This window comes from Micropterus dolomieu, linkage group LG06, assembly GCF_021292245.1.
Source record: "Micropterus dolomieu isolate WLL.071019.BEF.003 ecotype Adirondacks linkage group LG06, ASM2129224v1, whole genome shotgun sequence".
In the NCBI taxonomy this organism is placed as follows: Eukaryota; Metazoa; Chordata; class Actinopteri; order Centrarchiformes; family Centrarchidae; genus Micropterus; species Micropterus dolomieu.
The window spans coordinates 14996174-15009507 of NC_060155.1; positions in this window are offsets into that span (position 1 = coordinate 14996174).

The following is a 13334-nucleotide window of genomic DNA, read 5'->3' on the forward strand; positions in this document are numbered from 1 at the left end:
GGCAGCTGAGTGGTATTGAGTTTATCTAACTCAAACGATTTTTCGTAGTCTCTAGTTGGCCGCAGGTTGAGGCAGATATCCAGTCTAAAACAAATGCTCGCACTTGTTCAAACGTCTGGTGAGAAAGCAGTTGGCTGTAAACACAAACGGTAATGCGAAGAGCACGTAAGGTAACTTTAGTAATGGCTCTATAGCTGTGCTTTCTTTTTTTTAAAGTGTGGTTGACATCTTGGCAAGCGCTCAAGAGCAGCTTTGTTCTGACTGGTTTATAGAACACAACAGGAAGTAACTGGAAACTGATGTACTCACGAGACTGTTGTTAAATTCCTTCCCTGCAACAGACAGACATTCCCACAAGTGCTGTGTCATGAAATACACAGCACCTCTGTTTACTGCGGCTAAGAACTAGAAGTACTTTGTCTAGAACCTGTCATTAACTAAACAAAAAACCAGGCAAGCTGGTGTGTCAGAAATACGTTTATTTTTCGGATACAGCTTAATTACAGCCATACGGGACTTTTGGATTTGGTGTCAGTTTCTACCAAAAAGTAGCATATGAAGAAGGAATATAATTGATTTATTTCTGACTGCCTAATACAGGCAAAAGTGCTAATGTCAAGATTTCCTAAATACCTCAGCCTATTTATAATGCCTGCATGTGATGTCTGTGACCAAACTCTGCAGCTTGTTAAGAACATATGTCATTTCATTAGTATTTAAGTCAAAGTTGTCTTTAGGAGAAAGTTTCAACACAGATACAGTGACGGAATTCTTTATTGTCCTGACATAACAAGAAGACATTTCAAAAGAAGAAAGCAAGATCCTCATTTCACGGGGCATAAACATTTACTTCTGGTGTACTCTCCTCACTTGGGGGAAGGGCTAGAGGGTTTGCTTTGAGACCTTTCACCTACATCCCCGTGGCGCTCAGAACAGAACATTAGTCAGCTCACTGATTGGCTTTGCCAGGAACAAGTTAACCAATCATAAAGTTGAGGGCAGGTTCAGTCCTGTTTCAGAGGATGCTGGCTGTCCTGAAGCCAACACATGTACTCTTAACTTGTTTTGGTTGTTTTCTCCTGCCCAAATCCACAAACTCATTGCCCTTTGCTTTGTGCTCATCTTTGCGGCCGCTTGTTAGATTTTCAAGTAAAAAAGATTTTCAAGTAAAAACATGTGGTACAGAATGCCAAGTTTGGGGAACAGCTTAAAAACTTCCATGAAACAACAATGGGGTTAATCTGGCACAAACATATTTTTTATCCATACTTCTGTTTCTGCCTATAGTCATGCATCCTACGTTCAAGCTGTTATGAAGTACAGCAAGAAAACAGTGGAGGAATAGTGGAGAAAATGCAAAGTTAAACTCCGTCCCACATGCATACACTTCTTGCCATGTGCCAAAAAACGAGACCCTAACAAAGATAACACAGACCCACGTCAAAAAGCTCCGGCCTGCTGCATACAATTACAGGGTCCCGCACTGCATTATGGTTCCATTTTTCCCCGTCAAACATTCCCAGAGGAAAAGGAGGACACAATGTTCCTTTCCCCAATCCACCCACTCATTCCACCTGTGCCAATATTTGTTTAATATCGTTTTGGACATGTGGATAGTCAAAACATCACCTAAAGATAACATTTTAATAGATACCTTCTTTAGCCTCAAACCCTCCCTCTAGCTGTGTTTCCATTTATGTAATTCACAGGAAAACTGTATGGATCAGTTGTGTTCATCTCTTGATTGGGTGCTTTCATCCTCTTATTTAACACTTGAGTGTTGTAAAGCCACTGCAGGATGTGGGGAGTTTACCACCTCGCAATGATCTGTGAAAAATTCAGTCACCATTTAAAATCCCTTCCACCTCCTCACTTCGAAGCTCAATTAGGGGGTTGGATTTGCATGCAGAATCCAAATCACCTTCCGCCTGGAAAGCTCAAACGAAGGGGAGACACTGGACAAAGGATGGAATGGGATGCTGCCCTGTTGCTATGACAACCACAGGCTGGATCGTGGTGGTTCTTGTGTGGAGTGGGAGAAAAAAAACACACACATGTTATGTAAGGAGGAAAAAATGGGGTCTCATAAATGGAGCTGCACAATAACCCCCACCCCCACCCTCAGGGCAAACTCAGCGTTAGGATGCTAGTCAGTTAGCATACACTCACACTGTGGCATCAAACAGTGCAAATGCCCTGCAACTTTGTACAGTTATATGTTATTAAAAATAATGACTGACATTTTGGTAATCTAACAAAAAATAGCACGTGCACTGAGCATCTATCTGGCTGTGATGCCATGATGCTCCTCACTTGTGCTGTCTTGTTTTATAACATCATACTAGTTCAAACCAGTTCTAGCTCAACAGAAGAAGGAAACTCTGCATTAAAGCCATGTGTTGGGAAGGATGAGGGAGTGGTGATTTTTGTTAAACAGCTTAGAAAGGAAAAATGCTGCAAGAGATGGAGAGAAAATGTGAGCGGAGGACAAAGTTACCTTGTGGCTCAATTTTTGGCAAGAAGCATGTATAATCCAATTAAAGAGAAAAAGAGATGGGAAGGAACAGGATGAGTTTGGGTACAGGGGGGTTCGGGTTTTTTTATATAACAAACAAAATTGACAAAAGTGTTGCTGTTTATGTGAATGAATGATCACACGTGCTACATTAGCTCTCAGAAACACATGTGTTAATGAAACCCTGTCCACAGGGGCCAAGAACAACAAGCTGCTGCATGTTTGCATCCATGGCACGGCAACACATCCAGACGGTTTGATATTTTCACACAGACAGACGTTGTGCCCTGACCGCAAGCATCCTGATTGGCTGAGCGCTCTGGTGTGATTGGGCTGATGCTAGATCCCCTTCAGCCTCTCGTGCTTACCTGCGCCGTGATTGGTCATGCCATTACTTATGACACAGTGACACAATTTTGACTGTAGTGCTGCAGCACAGGCACAGTTTTCTAGCTTTGTTTCATTCAGACAGCAGAAAGATAGAAGAGAAAGTGTGATGTTTTTTACATTGCAGCTGGGTGAATAAAGGTGAAATGAACAGAAAAGATTTATAGAAAACAATGATTCAGCATCTGAAATGTGTTGACACTCTGCTTGTATAGATGGAATCAAGCACAGACATTTCCTGAGTTATTTACAAACCGAAGTACTTCCCACATTTAAAGCCTTAAGCATTATGAACCCGTAGTGACTACTTGTTCTTCCACAGTCATACTTGACCTACTTGGATTTCCTTGCACAATCTGTATTAAAATTCTTTGCACAAGCATCCAGCCATGTTAATGTTGTTCTAAATTTTTGTTTAAAGGATTGTTCATCCACTCTTGTACCATCCACTCTTGTAGCACAAGGGAGTAAAAAACAAGTGGTGAATTTACAATGAACCAGTTTTTTGTTGTTGCTGCTCACAAACACTTCCACTCAGTTTCACCAAAGTTCACACAACAGTCCACACTTCCATGACTTGAATAGTTGGCAGAGTGAAGGGCCACATGCCAGCACTTTTGCAACTCCAAATTCACAAGAAGTGCTCCACCCACAAACCCACAAACAATCCATATTATAATAAAACATCCCTGTCCTAACAGAAATGGTTAGGATGGTGACGCAAGCTCATGCTAGTACACTGTCCTTATGTGTGTCCAGTGAAACTGTGTCAAGTCAAATGTAAAAACAGATAATATGAAACTTTATTGCTTTATATGGGGACACTGGATCTCAGCAGCAGCAGATAAATTTTCGAGCAAAAGAGGGATACTACAGGAATAGGAATACTAAAATGAAAATAAAAATGCATTGAACAATTTAACATTTACATAACACAAATAAACATTTTGAATGTGGTTACTAATTGAAAGAAAGATTCGGAGAGGGTTCATCCATCCATCCATCCATCGTCAACTGCTTATCCTGCGTACAGCTGGAGCCTATCCCAGCTAACATCGGGCGAAAGGCGGGGTACACCCTGGACAAGGTCACCAGTCCATCGCAGGGCTCGGAGAGGCTTCAAATATGTAAAAATTAATTTTTTTAAAAATTAAATGATCTTATAAAATCAAGCTTTCTTTAATTAGTTTCATAAAAAAACAAAAGGTGCATATACTGTACATATATCAAACATTTTGGTAATATTTTGCTATAATGCTATAATGTATTAAGAAGCGATGTTTATGCTGCATGATGCAAGCAGCTGCTTCTCACATGGTAGCCATTAACGGACAGCACCGTAAAATGAGTCAGCCACAAATTCCTGCACATCAGAAGCGCCGTGCCTCCCACCCAATCTCAGAGTTAGGCACAGCTGTGCACACATTTTCTAAATTAAAGGTAGAAAGACGTCACACTAACTTTGTGCGTCATGTAAAAATGAACGGATTATCCTCAGGATCACCAACAACTAGCTAACTGGACTAACCGGACTCAGAGAAGAATGGGGTGTCTGACTCAGCAGCTCTGCAGGAAGAAGTACTCTACCTTAATGTAAAAATACATTAGTATTAGTTTTATCAGCTAAATGTACCTAAAGTATGAAAAGTATTCATCTCACAGAAAAATGGCCCCTGACTAATATGTTATATTATATTATTTGATTGTTACTGAAGAATTAATGCATTAATGCAAGTAGAACTCTAATTGGTTTGATTGTAGCTAGTTGTATCTACTAAAACTACACTACAGAACATATAGTAGGCAAGTTGACATCTTTATGTACAGTAAGTATTTTAGTCCAGTCCTTACCAACTCAGGAGTTGGGCCACTTTAAACATTCACAAGATATGTCTGAGAGGTTGTGAAATGATTAATCAATGACAACTTACTCCCACATGGAATACCTTGACTTTCCACTTCCACTATCCACAAACCCTTACCTAGTTTATCTGCCTTTCATATTTCTCTAGCTACGCTGCCCAAACTGTGTGCTATCTCAGTCAGAGAGCTTCCTTCGGTTAATGTTTTAAATCTCCATCAAGAGTATCTGTTTTAGATATGTGGAAGTACTGTCATGTTTGAACTCTTTGCCTAATCTAAATTCCAACAATACATTTGATGCAAATGCAACACAAGACAGCTATCTATATAATCTGTCTTATGTATATATTTATTATTTACCAGTGACATTGCACATTAACCAAAATTTCAGTTTACTCATAAATGTAACTATGCTGGAGTTAGCTAATGAGCTCATTTTTATTTGTAGTCCCTGGGCACTTCAAACCAAATTAGTATCTAATGTCATCAGTACAGTGTAACAAGAACTACAAAACAGTGCAATACATAAACACAAAAACAATGTGAGTATGTAAAGGCAGTGTATGACTATTCCAGTAGTGTGAAACACATTTGGACTACTTAAAGTAGTGTTCAACCCATAGACACTGTGGAATTTTTAAGGCACTATATAGTGGACAAATTCTACACTCTCAAATCAAAATGACAGACAGTAAATATAGTGCACTATGTGGTAAATATGTAATAATGTGGAGGGAGATAGTGTTTGTGATGGCTGAACATAACATTTACAACATTTAGACTTTAGCTACAATTTAACTAATTTATTTATTTTTATTTAACCTTTATTTAACCAAGTAAGCTGATTGAGAACTAATTCTCATGTAGAACAAGTTACAAATACAATGTGGTATAAAGACATCAGCAGTTAATGAAATGAACACAGTGACACTGGTAAGATAGCAAAGAGCACTCCTTAGAATAGATGTCAAAATCAAGTCTGTTCACTTTGATCAAGTCTATACAAATTTCATATATGAGTGAATGACGTTCGAGCGTATTTGTGCAATAATGCTTGTGCCCAAGTACACAGATTAATAGCAGTCAAATAAGCTAAGCTACAGTAAACTTCCTGATATCTGAATGTTCTGTTCTCTGACACAGAGAAGAGTTGGCAGAGTTGGTGTAACCTTTTCTGTACTTCCCGGTAACACCCATTTTATTTCTACTGACGTTTATCACTGCTATGAGGAACTAAAAGCCATCAACCACGTTAATGTAGCAACAAGTAAACCAGCAAAGCAACATATGCAAAGAATCTGGGAGCTGACGCTCTTATTTATGGTAAAACTGTCATAAAGACTGGCTGCCTTTTGTATAGCTTAACTCCAATCACACCGCCCGCAGCCCTGGCACCGTGCTACACACTACACAAACAACTGCATGTTGAGAGAATATTAAGACAGGGCTGAACTCTGCATGAGGCAAAAAACCTGGGTAAAGTCCATTGGTGGCTATGGTGAACAGGCACATCCTAAGGCCCAGAAAATGATGGTGGAGCTGAGAGTAAAAACTCAATTGCTTTGTCTTTCTTTGTTCATCCATCCATGTGGTTCTAGTCCTGACCAGCTAAGACAGGAGAAGTCTGCCATTTTCCTATTGAACACCTCTCACTGTTGTTTAGAGGCCTAACAAAGGGAATGCTTATTCTTCCAGGATTCTTGGTGACCTGATTTTCACCTCCCTTTAAGCATACACGCACACATGCACACACGGATGCTACAATGTACACACGTCTCTGGCAACTTGAAACCTGGCCATATTGGAGTGTGATTATAAAGTAAGCTCATTAGGTGAACTCATAATTGAAGGGACACACTACAATGTCAAAGTGTTTCTTCATCATTAAATTACAGTGTGACCAACCTGGGTCTTGATAAGGCACATAGCTGGAAAACGAGATTATACATTATATTAATTTAATCTTGATTCTGTTTGTTTTGTCCTGAAGACGCAGATATGGTGGGTAAATGTTACGTAAGGTGACTGGGCGATTGGGTGTGGCAGAGAGGGAGAGGACGTGACTTTGTAATGTTGAAGGAATTAAATGTTCATCAAAGTTGCGAGCCATTGGCAAGAATAGGCCAATTAATATTTGCATTTTGAAGGCTACTGACACAATTAGGGCTTTCAGAAGGGTCTTAAAACTTTCTTGTGTGGTTTGGCTTTTACTTAAGGTCTGTTTTAAAAGATTGTATTCATTTATTTTGCCCTTCTTTTCCTTCACTTCACCAATTCAATCCTGCTTTATCTCATTCATTTTACGTGTTATTGATTTTACCTTATCAAGAGTTCTCATCATTTTTAACTCTTAAACCACTGTGGTAGAAGAGGTATTGGAGAATAAGTACTGTAAAGACATATAACATAAGCATTAGCTCAAAGCACCACTGTTTAGGCTCACAGCTGCTAGCATGCCTGACTCTTAGTCTTTTAAAATGATTACAACCTCAAACAACATTAAAAATGTTTTCCATGTGACACATTCCTCATATCTGCCTAACTGTCTGAAAGCTCCACCTCTGCACTGACTCTTGTCTTGTATTATTACAGTCTTTCTCGATTGCTTAAACACATTTCTTGAAATTCTGCCTCTTTTTCTTGAAACTTTAAACACAAATCCACAACTTCTCACCCAATTCCCCTAACGTCCTGTTTTCAGGTCAAAATGAAGCTTTCCACTCAAAACCATTCAATCTTGCTGAAAAACCAAACTTTGTCCTTTCATCACTTCCCAGGAAAATAAACAAGCATTTCCTCTTGGCCTCAGGTGAAGATGCCAACGATGGTCATTCAGACTTGCCCACGGGTGGCTCTAACGACAATGACGACTTTCGTTACCCCATCCAGGAGCACTAATGAACCAGCGGTATCGATTATCCTATCTAACGATCCCAGAGGTTAAATAGCAGTCAGTCAGAACTTCTAGTATCTTCAACCAAGTCCAGTTGCCCTTAACTTCAACTTTCGTTGGATAACTATGACCTGGATGACTGAAAACCTTCACAGACAACGGTTAGATTGGTAATCATTACAGAAATAAACATATTTTGAATTATGTTCGGCTTTGCACCTGCAAACTTACTGATTACCTTCCATAATGGTGACCAAGACTGGGTTTATGTAATCTTCAGGATGCATGTGTGAGTCTGTGTGCTACAACACATGAGCAGATTTTACATACACAATTAGGCACATTAAACACACTGACCCTCTGTGTAAAGCTGCTGGATTTTGTACCGATTCATATAATTAACATGTTCTCTACCATCCATGCTTACATAATGCAAAAGAACACTGAAACTGTTCTGTAATTACTCATGTGTGAGATGACATAAAAAGGCAAAGCTCACATGATGGTTATAATTTGATGATTATATAATGATTGCATTGTGAAAGCAGCACATTCTAGCAATTAGTGTCTTTTCTGCAATGGCGGTTTACATACCACTGCATGCTAATGGTGGGTTAACACTAGAGCTAATGCTATAATAACAGCTATTAGCAAACAACTGAACAAACCCCCCGCGTGATGTGCCCCCAGCTGGATTCTTTTGCTGAAAATATCAATCCTCTCCTATATTGACTTTTGTGTAGAAAATGTCTGTTAAGAAAATCCGGGTGTTCACTCACCAGAAGCCCTGGATGAACAAAAAGGTCAGCAAGCTGCTAAGGCTTAGAAATGCTGCTTACAGAGCTAATGCCACTGCAGCCTATGGTCTTGCAAGAGCTAATCTTGAACAAGGCATTAAAACAGCAAAACACAGCTACAGATTATAAAATGAAAGGTAGCCTGTCTGTAACCACTCACTGGCAGAGGACCGTAACATGTTCTTTGCCCGCTTGGAAAGAGATAACAACAGCAGGGAGGCAAATAGACTGCCATGGACTGACACTAAACATCAATGAGGTTAGAAGATCACTGCACAGGAAATGCAAGGAAAGCAACTGGACCTGGTGGCGTCCCAGGGTGTGTGCTTCGGGCATGTGTTGACCAGCTAGAAGAGGTCTTTACCAACATTTTCAACCTCTACCTGACCTACGCGGTTGTCCCCAAGCAAAAAAGTGTGATGACAACTATCACCGAATCGCACTCACCCCAGTGACAGCCAAATGCTTAGAGAGGCTGATTGTGCCCCACATCAAACGTGACCTTGGACGAGCACCAGTTTGCTTGCTGGGCAAACAGATCAACAGAGGATGCAATCAGCCTTCCATACCACCTTTGATCACTGGAAAAGGCTGGATACGGACGTCAGGATGCTCTTCTTGGACTTCACTGCAGCCTCCATCACTGTCATTGCCAACAGACTAGTGTCTAAACTCCACACTGTGAGCCTGAACACAATCATTTGCAACTAAACTCTGGTTTTTCTGACCATCCGCCGCCAGACTGTCAGGTTAGGAAAGTATACAACCCCTGTTCTTCAACCATGATTGTTGACCTGTCCACATATTAAACACTATCAAGTTTGTAGATGACACAACAGTCATGGGCCTGATCTGTAACAATGTTGAGTCAGCATTCAGGGATGAGGTGCAAAACCTGACAGCCTGGTGTCTTGCCAACAATCTTATTATTAATAACTAAAGAGATTGTGGTGGACTTTAGGAAGACAAGGAGAACTAATTTCGGCCCAGTGGCTACGGAGTCTCCAGTTTTTTAATTCCTGGGGGCGCACATTACTGAGGACTTCTCTGGGGCTATACACACCTCCACTTCGTTGGGAAGGCACAACAATGCCTCTGCTTCCTGAGGAAGCTGAGGAGAGCCAGCCTGCCACAGAACCTTTTCGTGAACAAACAAATCTGTCTCTTGTCACTACCCCAAATTTGTGCAAACATAAATCATCTAAATTCCTGGAATAACCCTTAAACAAATCTAAACAAGAGGTTGTCACCTTAGCCAAAGTCTTTGAAGGATTGTTGCACCAAATTTGTATCATCTTCACTGTGATAGTTGTGTAACTGCATATAAAGAATTGCTGGACCTGTTATATTTCTGTTAAAACAACAGTTTTTCTCTCTTCGAATTACAACATGTTCATGTGTCCTCTGCTCTGTGCATTTGTATGCACAGCCAAATTTGATCATTTGTATGTGTATTTACTGGATAAAGGTTCAGTGTGTAAGTTTTAGTGGCATCTAGTGGTGAGGATTGCAAATTGCAATCAACAGCTTACTGTGCATCCACGTGCTCCTCATATGGTCCTATTTCCCGAGTTGTTCTTCCGACTTCAGTGTGTGTTCATGTGCTATTAAGTAAGAACTAATTCACTAACTAATAGATTTTTTACATTACGTTACGTGTTTGCAATATATGCATATGCAATATGTGATTTTGCACAAATCAAAAATGTAATACATAGAAACATAGTTATGCATATTATATTGCATTTATTTCAGTAGATCCTCCGAAATATTACACACTGAACCTTTAAATGGGTTTCCACTGAAAAAAGTGATTTATTTTTGATTACTTTTGTTTGGTATTCTCATTCATATTCTAACAGACAAACACATAATTTACATGAAAATGAACCAGGCTCAGTCTAGTAATCTTTGTTCCCATCAAGTGCTGATTCAAATCACAGAAACAGACTGGTTGCTTTGTTGCATAACTGCCAACAGTGTGTCAGAGTAAGAAAGCCACCTCAGACTGACCTCAGTCCTCACACACATTCTGGCATGCCAATGCAGTCATGCAATTTACTGCATCTTTTGTCAGATTCTTGCAATCTGCCTGCACAACAACAGCGGATAAATCACTCACTGAACACTTGAGGCCTCCCTCTAACCCAGAGATTTAAAAATGATTACGCGAAAGCAGTGCCCTTTCCAACCCTCCACACCCCCCTTGAGCTCCTGTTAGATTAAGGGCTGATCATGTATCTGATGGTGCCACAGCAAGTTTCCTACTGCCTTTAGTCTGTTGCAAGGGCCTAATCCCAGCAAATCCTTTATTTTCCTCAGCACATTTAGCACACACTGCTGTCCAGCATCACTGAGACACAACAACACGTAGGGTAAATGAGGGTAAATGAGCGAAGTAGAGGCAAAGAATAAAAACTGCTGTGTTGCTACTCATCAGGGTGAATCAATTTTCTTCTAATCCACGGATAGTAATCAAGACAGAATGATGCACAGCAGACAGGAATGACGCATTTTCCCATAAGGCTGTGTTCTTGATGTCCGTCTGTGGCCTGTTCAGAGTAATAGGATCACTGCAATGGAGGACAGAGGTTTTAGGGAGGTCATGAAGCAGTGGGAGTGCAGCAGGCTGCTGAGAAACCTGTGATTGGACAGATGCATGTCTAGTCCTCTTTGAAGCTGAAAAGCATGTGTCAAAGCCTGTGTGAAAAGAATGAGAGCTGGGTGTGGAAAAGACACTCTGAAGCCAAATTTTGACCATCTGACTTGCTATAATGGGGATGTTAGCCATTATTGAATAATTTAATAACTGTTTTAATATTATAAATTCCCATGAATAACAATCTGCAATCAACAGCAGAAGTAATAATTATGCATACTTCACATATGTAGCTGTTATTGACAGCAATTACCAGAGACATACATTATAAAAACAAAATAACCACCAATAAGACACAACATGCAATAAGTACAATACATTTATACATTTAATGTAGTATATTTTTTATTTCAAAAAACAACAACTATAAATGCAATTTCTAAAAATAAAAACCAAAGTTATTACCAAACCACTCTTGAACATGTTGATAATTTTGCCACTATTAGTACTATTATTAATATCCAAATACGTAAGTTACAGACAAGTATGTATTAATTTTGAACCCTTCTTAGTTTTTTTAAACTAATATATATATATATATAATAAATTGTACAGTGGCCCAGAGAGCTCATTGCACTGCAAACATGAGCCTAAAAGAAACCTCTTCACTGCTTTGTCAATACATATGCAGCATTCAGAAAAATAAAAAGTCAAATAATCAGAAACACACTCATTAATTAGACAACACATGTGTGGCCTAAGAAAACATGCAATAGACAGGCCAAATACAAAAAAGGCCTGAGTATGGTTGAACAAGCAAGGTTGAAGTGTTGAAGTGTTTGTAGCTGTTCGAACACGAACAGATGGGCAGAATTTATGATACATCATTTTAAAATAGCATTTGAAATAGAAAATAGGATTTTGTAACTTGATAGGGTTGATGAGAATGGCTTCATATTTTGTATCAAAATACTTAGTAATATACTACTTAATATAATACTTAATATACTAGTAACAATAGTGTTTTGTATTTTGTAGTTTAAAAATACTGTAATTTTTTTTGAGGAGTCTGTGATGACATCATAAAAACGCTGCCTCTGATTGGTGCCTACTCAGTAATTTGCCCAGACTTGTTGAGATCAGAACAGAAAATTGATCCAGACCTGAAGAAGAAGTTCAGGGTGATCAACCCTTTCCATCAATTTTTAGCATAAATTGCTACAATTATCAGTTCCTGATAAGCTTTTGTGTTCGATTTACTAACCTAAGCTAAATCGTTTACCAATTTACGTACTACCTAACCCGAATAGCAGCCCTCACAGTTAACGTTAGCTTGCTACTTCCAGCCTATGTTTATGTTTGTTATTTAAACACTGAACTGTTGGTCAACTAAACTTCATCACAGGGACAAGTGAACATTTGATCTGTTAACTGGTTGCATTATGTCAGATTTTTCCCATGACTCATTAGGCAGAGAAAAACAAGAGCTGTTGCTCAAACATTGCACTTAATCAGCTGAGTCAGTGTACTGGTGAAGGGATACATCACATAGGCCAATTGAAGGTTTGCAAAGTTATTTCATGATTCCTTGGGAAAGTATTATTAGTATTTTTGAAATACAAAAATACTGTAGTTTATTTTGGTAAAAAAATTAGGGTTTAAAATTAGGGTATTTGGTATCTTAAATTACATTTCGATGTATATTTGCCCGTCCCTGCGAACACGCATATGGGGACTAAAATCTAAATAATCTATTTGTAAAAATTTTTATTTGGAAGATTTATATGTGGATTTTGTGACGAATTGCTATATAAACAACAATAAGGAATCATCATTGCCAACTTTATTGTCTTAATCCACCTGTCCTCATCAGCATCGCATGTGAGGCAAGCTTCAACCCCATCTGACTTCACACCACTCACTGTGCCTTTGAGTAAAGCACTAACCTTGAGGGCACCTCTGAACGTGCTATACAGATTCAGGCCCAGTCTTTACAAAGTAAATAAAGTACATATCACATTGATAATCACTATTGTGAAAAGCCAAGCAGAGCCGCTGTCTCTGTGAGACAACCTACGTCAGCAGCAAGGTGAAAATACTGAGATTACAGGGTGTATAGACAGATCAAAATCTTTCCCACAGATGTTTAACTTTTATCTGCTCATAAAGCACACTAAGGAGAGGGGGACATGCAACAATTTAGATAAACACATTTTTTATCAGTTTATCTGTGTTATAATGCAAACATTAGTGTATTTTCATGTCTGATGCCATTTGTAG